Genomic DNA, 9,438 nt, shown 5'->3' with positions numbered 1-9,438 from the left:
GCATGTCTCCGTTTTGGTACTTGTAATTCCACGTTGCTTATAAATTTAATCGAAAATATACCATTGAAACAAAGATAAAAAGCTTTCATGGCTATTTTGGGAGGGAAAACCGTAAAATAGCAAATTCAGTCGTGTCATTATTAATCTTTTTAATTGATTATTTTAAAGTCACGAAACTGCGTAAAATGATCGTAAAATTTAGTGTAGTATTTGCTCATATACAGCTGACTATGCTAAAATTTTAACGTCGTTGGCACCCTACAATGTATCGATATAGTTAGCTTGTGATCAATGAATTGAAGAATTTTTGTCACGATGCAATTAATTATAGTCCGTCTATAATCATCACCGATTGATCGTTCGTCGTTTAAAATCATTCCTCGCGGTCAATCAAATTTTATGTTTCACTTTTTTTTCTCTTTCATTTTTGCCTATATTACACGTCTTGTGTTGTATAATGTACGGTGTACGCCTGTCTTGAAAGCTTCTGGGTTGCTATCTTTCAGTTTCGAATAAACGACTCTTACACATACGTGACGAGAAAGAAGCAAACATAATTGATCGATGCTATACATAAGATTGATGTTTATTCTTATCGATAAGTAAAACAAGGACTTTTCTCTGAGAAAACCTATAATACAGAAGAAGACGAGTCAACAGAATGAGCAGTTTTTTCGACATATCACTTTGATTATGCATGTAAGTAATGCAAAGAACAGGGATTGAATCGTCTCTTACACTTTTAATTTTTACCCTAACATCTTAATGTACTTGATACTGCCCGAAGAATTTCATCTTAGATATCGCGTCATGTTGTAATCGAAGACTAATTATCCACCGGAAATTTTTACGTGGTTTTATTTAATAAATGTACGTCGCATTCAATAGCATCTCTTGCTAGTTCGTGCACAAGTTTTAATGCTTGAAAATCGCAGCGTCGAATCAAAGCGTAATACCCGAGGATATACTATTAAATTGAACGCGACGGAATTTACCTTGTAATCAGTCAGACGGATCTCGCGAGAATTCTCATTTATCATTGCGCGCTGCCGCCACCGCTACCGCTGCCGCTGTTGCTGCTACGTTAACTTTATGACAGACGGAAAAAATATTGTATGGATAATTCTCTGCTCGAAGAATTATCGCCATCAAAGTTAACTACACGAACGCATATAAATTACTTTATACTACATTAGACTGTCAAAATCACAACACCGGCGAAATTAATGGAAAATGTTGGGAAAATCGGGCAAGAAACACACTAGCTCTGCTTGTTGCTGCCTTTTTACTTTGGCATTTAGTGCCCAACTCTATCTCTCATTCTAAACTCGACCCCGCTGCTAATCCAATATTCTGTATTTATATCAGCTCGATTAAATGTACACGACAATTTCACACTCTGCAATTTTCCAACCAAGAAAGTATAAACTCGAGTAAATTTACTTGGTCATATAAATTAGCTTTAAAAAAGTTTTAGGTAGTCAAATATACATATCGCCCACAAAAGCACACTGAACTTAACTTTGATGCCTGTGGCTCATTTTTTGTTAATGACACTCGGATGTTTTCACTGTGTTGCATTTTTAAAAATATGTTGCTTATAGACCTCATCTCATTCATACTTGATTCTTGATTTAATCCCCGCGATTATTATAAATAATATACTTCATGATACGAATTCTTATTTTTTTTTAGCCAATGAATACAGCGTAACTTGCTTGAAATCGAGTACAGATTCTTGCATAAAAAAGATGCACAAAACGTTTTTACTATCAATCTATGAATAAGTTCATAGATTATCAGGTACAGAGTATTAAGTAACAAATAAGTTAACAGTAACTCGTTGCAGAGAGAAACACTAACTAGTGGCAATGTGGCGAAGAAAGAAGAAAAGCATTGGCGCCATTTGCTCAAGCAGAAATAGCTTGGAGAGGAAATGCAAATGAAGCATCTCATTAACATCGTGTTCGAGCTTAAACGACGATAAGGACTGCTCTTAATGCTTAAACAATTAACACCTTTTACAAAAATTAAACCAAGATAGCTTTATTTATTTCTACGTTTCAACTTGACTTCGGGGTTTTCTCATTTTATTTTATTTGGGGTTTCCTCGATTCTTAACATATAGACGTCAATTTAAAATATCATTTGAGTTCTTTAAATTTTTTCGATAATTTCTGAAATTACTTTGTTTATCAGTTTTAAAAATACTTAGTACAGATAAAATCAAAGGTAAACTTTTAAAGCTTCAAAAATGAGAAGGCTGAAGTAGCCTCTTTTTCCTTCTCTTTGTCTCTATCAAAAGCTCTTGCAAAAAGTGCATAATTTTGGTTCGCAAATGAAATTCAAAGAAATCTACCGAAAGTATTTATTTACTGTCATATCTTAGCAGGAGCTTGACTCATCCCAAATCATAATTCGCGCAAAAAGAAAAATAAATGCTCGAAAAGCTCGTGCCATGCGGCTTTCTCTGTGCTATTCTTAACTCTTTCTCATCTCTTGGAACTACATATTATACAAAGCTTCCACGCGAGCGATGATATACAACGCTCAACTTATTGCTTTTCTCACTGTCGTCTAAGCCAGCCTTTGCTTGCACAAATTCGACTGTATTACATACTCGCGTCTAGTCTGCGTATGAAAAGTCTACACACACGTACTATTATAAATGATCGCAATTTCTCGGCTGCTTAATGTTCTCGCGCTTGCGTCGTTCGTGGTAAATGTTTGTGCGTATGTTTCTGCCCGCACGCTGCATTAATGGTCATCATAATTTTCACGCTAAAGCAGGAAGAAGAACAGCTGCATGACCGCGGTATTAACGTAACACGCCCGAATTCGTAGCGGCGGTCTCATGTCGCTACTTGTACCGTGCTCATAAAGCGATTCGCGCGGTGCACCTACATACTGCATACGACGTAGTGCTAAATTAGCACGCTGCATTTAAAGCAAACGAAGCGTGCGTTAATATGCGTCGAGCAATGTCAATGCGTGGCGAAAAATTATTTACTCGTGCGTTTTTGACGAGCCGAGTCCGAGTCGAGTTCGAGTATATAGAATCAAGAACTTGAAAGAACTAGATTTTGCTGGAGACTTTTTAAAGTTTATTTGAACTTTTTTTAGAGATCTTTCTGGAATCTTTCAAAAAAATTTTACGGAGTTTTTCATTAACATATTTTCATTGAGATTTGTAAGAAAGCCTGCTGTAAGTTTTCTTTAATTTCTGATTATGCGTCTGGAATGGTTTCCTAAAAAGACTTATGCAAGCTTTTTGAAACCTTTAAAGAAATTTTCGAAATACGCAGTGAGAATTTTTTTAAAATTATCAAAAACGCTTTCACGCATATTTTCTTTTAGTTAAGAACAAACCTTCTGTAAGCTTCCTTGTGAATTATTTTTATAAGCTTTCACGGGAAGATTTTATGCTGTCTGGGATTTCAAATTAATAATGATATTTTACCAGTTATCAAACAATTATGCAAATAGTTTATTTAATCATTTACAAACCCGCTTTGAGGTCGACGAGAAAAGCCATGCATGATGAAGACCCATATTCATTGCAATCTATGTAGATCTTTGAGACGCTGGAAAGTTTTCACTTATGATTCAAGAATCTCACAATCATGTGAAATCGTGCCAGCATTGCGTGTAACGTTTAATTCAAATAAAAGCCTCGTAAGAAGACAGAAATTTTGAATTAACAATCTTCAAATTATTATTAAACGGTGATGTACAATAACGGATCGGTCATGAAATTAACATTAAAGCCTTCAAGTATATATCCAATGAAAATTTATCCTCAGAAAATGATGGGAAATAAATGAAGAGCTTGCGACAAATCTCGAACAAGAACATTTATCAAGCTGGGTAAAAAAGTTCTTCATCTCTTCTTTGAAGAAATAGTAAAAAACAGCGGGTGGAGAGTAATAATACTTGCCCGTTCTATCGTATACGTAGCATGTACACTCTGTGTAGAGCTTTACAACATAGATACTTATACAGCGGTGTGGGCGCTCGAAAAAGCGCGAAGATGTTCGCTCAGCGTAAAGAAGTAAAGAAAGACAAAGAGTAAAAGGAAAGCTCTACGAAAGGAAGGAAGATGACTGCTCGACTGAGTAATGGATCAATTTATTCGCACATCGTGTGGATGCGGGCTTGCGCGACGATTTCTTCGCGAAGATAGCTTTTTGCGCGCACACAAGAGAAAGATCGTATTTATCTTGACGCTCCTGCTAGTGTATGTGCGTGAGAGCGGGAGGGAGAAGGGAATGGATGGCGACCGAGTGATCTATGCGCCATGAGCGCGTAGACACATCTCATTTACTTGCCAGGGCATAATTCCTTAACACTTTTTCGAGAAAAACGCCCGTGTATCTTGGTTACGCGCGCAGCTCGTATGTCAAGTTGTAGCTTTGCAAGAGGGAAAGAGAAAGAGAGAGAAAGTGTGTGCGTGTACGTGTGCGTGACTGGTGCTAGATCTCGAGGGAGGTGTCTACTGTTCGCTGCTTATGCTCAAGAGCAAAAAGAACTGCTCAAGACACACGACTATGCGTAACCGAGGAAGCTAGCCATACTTTGCAAAGTGTTGTGAATTCTCGTACTTGCAACTTTGAATGCGTTTATTTTCTTGTTATTATTCTGGCGCGTTGGTACTGAAGAGTAAAATTACTATTCACTCAATTGTACTTGTTAAAATAATAAAAAAGAAAAAAAAATCAGAATGGACATCGAATTAATTTCAAATACTGTCAAGTCATTATTGATATCGAATGGATCGAGACTGAACTGTGACGCGATTCACATCATGCAATTTAGTTGGATCATCAAACAAAATAAATAGACTAGGTAACATTTTTAAATTACACGGAACTTGGTTAATTTCATCTTGAGGCTCAATCAGGTATTTCCATCTATTTCTCTATAATATAAAACAAAAGGAAATGAAGAAAATGCGATTGTCAAAGGCTCTTTACCACGTTTTATTTCTCTATTTCTATCTCGTTCATGATCACATTTTCCGGACAGCGCGGATCAAAGCGAGCGAGCGGGATCGAGCTGCTAGCTCAGTACAGCAGCGGCATGGTAGAAAGATAAAGCTTAGCAGCAGCGAGATAGCGTAGCCAAGTGAATGACAGTCAGACAGCAACCAGACAGGAGACTGACAGCGCGACGGCGGCGGTCTGACAGCTCTGCGTTTATAGTACACCGGGAGTAGTGTACGTTGCTCGTACGCCCGCGCACGTATATCAGTAGGTAATATTGCGAGCACGGCTACGCTAACGTGTTGATCCTCCTATATTTTTCGACACCGCTGCAACTATCAAAATCCCCTCCAAAGCGGTCAGTTCTCGCTGGTTTATGGTTCGATTTTTTCATCGCCCGCAATTTTATTTTTCGACAAAATGACTTGTTGAAAGCTTTTATTACTGTGTGCGAATTCTAATTATTCTGGATACTCATATTGGAGCTTCTCGCTTTTAATGAGCTTTGGACATTAAGCTTGTGTGTTATAAGAACGCTATAATGCTAATTAAATCCGATAATCCGATAAAGCATGCTAGAAAAGTTGTGTCACGTAGATAAATGAAATAGAATAATGAAAAGTTATTGTTGTTGAGACATTATTTTTTTAATACCCTACATATTCTTTGCTGATTTTTTCTTTCACTGAGTTCAGTTGAAATTGAAAGAATAGAAGAGACGAGAAAAGCTAAGACTGCAAGTTATTATTAGGTTTACAGACCTCGAATTAAACTGCCATATAATGACACTGCCAGACAAACCCGTGTAATTTATGTTCATAAAAATAAAGTCATAATTACAGAGGTGCCTGCGCTGCAAAAAGGGCGTAATAACACAGCTTCGAACTCGAGTCACCTTTCGAGCGCCATAGTGCGCCTCTCCTAATCTCTCTTCTTATTAACTTACTCCGGCAGAAATGACTTACTGCATTAGCTGTACGTCATTATATTTGTTAATATAGCAAAGAATATGGAGATATATCCGAAAGACGAAAAAGCACCAATAGATCAGATGTTTTTCTACAAAAGAGTGTAATGAACCATAGTGTCTGAAAAAAAGTGATGAGTAGTAGTTGACTTTAACGTGCTTTTGTAAATATATGTACGGTATAGTATCTCTGAGTCAGTTCCAGACCGCACTGAAATCATCAAGAGAGCACCTATAAACGCAAAAGAGAAGGAGATGCAAGATCGACTTGATGAATGTCCCCATTACACGAACCCCGCTAGTTACTCTATAGAGATAAACCGCGCTCATTACTCACTTGAGCTCTCAGTGCAATGGCATGACCTTATTCTGCCTCCAACAGCAGCAATAACGTTTATAAACCACGCACCTATTAAACTAATGCAAATTAATATCGGTCTCTTTCATCTGCTCGAAAGCACTCCTATCCCTTCATTCCTATCTTTCTTTCTTTCTCATTATACATCTTGTACACTCGCCAAATTTTGATACAAATATATACTTAGTTTTTATTCGTAGTTTAAAAAATAACTGATTGTATGTATGACTAATTAAATTTTGATAAATTTTTCTACGGTATCATTTACATTTGTAGAGAAGTAATCTATACCCATTTGTTAATACACAAAATTCCTACAGACTACCCATTTATTGCAGCTAGTTTTCAGTTATAAACGTAAGAAGAAATATTCAGCATTTCGTATTTAAAATAATATTGCATGTTTTTAGACTGTTGTTGTGTAAAAATGAACTGTATTATGAGTAATTGTGATCTATTACCATCGTAAACCATTGTGGTGACGTGTACAAAGACCTTTACTTTCCTCCTTCACGTACATACTTCCGTTTATAGGTAGGTTTACCACATCGTAAATCTTGAAAGTCAACCCTCTTGCGCGTTTATGTACGTAAGTATTTTGGCGTTTGCTTTTTGTTACAAACGTGTGAATAAATATTAGCATGAATAATTAAATCGAATTCAATAGACCATGGTTATATTGTATCATTCTAGATTTATATTGATTATTTTTGATAAACTAAATAATTCTAAAAAAAAGTGTTATTAGGTACGAATCATTTTTATTTATAATATATTATTCATATAAGAAGACCAATGCGCGTATGATTGTACATAAAAATCGCTCAAAAATAATGCATTCAAAAGTACAGAATAGACTGGTTGCGCCATCTCAAGGTCTTTCGATGTATCAAAAACCTGCGTTGAAGGGATGATACCAACATGAGGTTTTACCATCAAACTATGTTAGTCTAGTTACCGACTTTTTATCAAATTGCAGAAAAGAAATTTTTTTCTCAAAAAAATGTATGTCTTAATTTTTTCAATTATTTTAAGTATCGAATTTTTTCATTTCCAATGATTAAATGCAAATTATTTTCAAAGATATTTAAGATTTGTAATCATGATTTTACCCAAGTATTACATCACTATAATTTAATTAATTTAATTTAATTTAATTCTATAATCTGCTATTGAGAGATTTTTCGGGTAGATATGGCTTAATTCAAATAAGGTACGAGAATTAAGTATATATATTTAAATAAGCAAACAATATTAAACTTCAAAATTCATTTAAAAATCATTGATTGAATAGAAACATTAAATATTATTTTATCTTCCTTATATTGAATAATAAATTATTAATCTTTTTAATATTTTACAGGTGAAGCATTTGCCAATACTACTTCACAGGAGTGACCATCATAACGTTCATAAGGTAAGTAGTTTTTTATATTTATGTTGGTAAGATAATTTTTGTACTTACCAATATGGCCAACCGGTGGTTGAAGGGTTGCACTGTGTTCTTCCCAAGTTACTTATCCCTAGGTGGCAATATTATTCCAAATAAATGTTATTCACTTGAAATGTGAAATTATCATAATAATTAAATATTGATAAATATTTTTCATATCCAATCGTAATATATTTTTATTCAAAAATCTAACAGATCGAATTTTATGGCACTAAAAACTTATGCTTAAAAAAAATTAATTAGAAGTATTATTTTTTGTGGATTATTTTATTTGCATTTAATCGTATTCTTAGGCTAAACTAATTCTTTTTTCCAATCTGTCACCAGGAATCTTTTTAGTCAAAATGTAATTTCCGATTAACTTGCATAGCTTTGCTTGTCAATCAAATGTGCGTACAGTTACTCGAATACGATATTAAATGAAGCAAGATTGTTTGATCAACCACAAAAACGAGAACATAGGGGGAGCAAGCGAAGCTCGCATGTTCCTTTTATACTCGGGTATGCTTTACGAAGTTTGCGTGTCAAACTCTGATTTGCTTTGTTTAATCAAGTGTAAACGCATGCGCTGACAAACGTCTGTGCATGCGAAAAAGCTTGCTGCAATCGGATAGTGTGCAATGCAGTTGTTTTTTTCCGTCTTATGGCACGCCCCATTATCAACTCTAACGATTAGATTGACAGGGTGTGTGATTTGAATGCGCTTTACGTTTAATAGGTGTATGCGCAAATAGCAAACAGCACTGGGACTTTTTTATTTAAAAAAAAAAAAATAATAATTTTTACTTGAATGAGTAAAAAGTATTTTTAGAATAACAGGTTGTGTAGTGGAATAATTAAAGTAAAGTTATAAAAATAAAAACGAAAAATGTTTTTAAATCGATAGGTATCTTAGAACTGTTACGTCGCGCGTAGTATTTAAAATGAAATCAGCAGTAAATTGAAGAATTTTACAACAAAAAACAGTATAAACTCTTATTAATATAACTTTTTATTAATAAACATTTTCTGCTCTTCAGTTCTCATAGAAATGTATGATAGAAAATAGCAGCACCTCGGGGTCGGGAATCTCTGTTTACCTACCCGATCATGAATAAATTTCAGGGTATTTATGGACCCACGAATTTTTCAGCACGTTTCTTTTACCAGCTTATCCACTATGCGAAACTCGTACCACTTTTGTTGCGATCAGTTGGATCACTAGAAACGCTAGCCATGTACCTTCAACGAGATGAGTTCAACGAGATGAACGCTAGTTGATTCACCTACGCTGACCCTGAGATTCGTCCCTCGTGCCAATGTGTCTCGTATTCAGTTTAGTAGGCCTAGTTTCAAGTCTTAAGTTGTATTTGTTCAATCAAATATTGATATAAGTTTCAAGTTTACCTGTTATTGGCCTCTTACTCACTTAGAATAATGTCCTATATTCTCTCAAATCAGATTAAAATTACTTTATTACTGGCGTTTGATTTATTTAGTCTTAATAACACTGTACACCCTTGTTTTTCGTCAACTAATTTAATCAATTTTATAATGTAAAATTTTTCTGAAAATATTATACAGACTTACGTGTACTTGAATTAAAAATTGAGGTTTACTGTGACTGTAAATAGAAAATTTACGACATCAGCTATAGTTTCTTGCCTCATCGATAATTTTCATATCGGCGTTCAAGTAA

The sequence above is a fragment of the Trichogramma pretiosum genome, unplaced genomic scaffold (genome assembly GCF_000599845.2).
Source record: "Trichogramma pretiosum strain Unisexual culture from Peru unplaced genomic scaffold, Tpre_2.0 scaffold3, whole genome shotgun sequence".
In the NCBI taxonomy this organism is placed as follows: domain Eukaryota; kingdom Metazoa; phylum Arthropoda; class Insecta; order Hymenoptera; family Trichogrammatidae; genus Trichogramma; species Trichogramma pretiosum.
Note: the sequence above shows the minus strand (reverse complement) of the source record.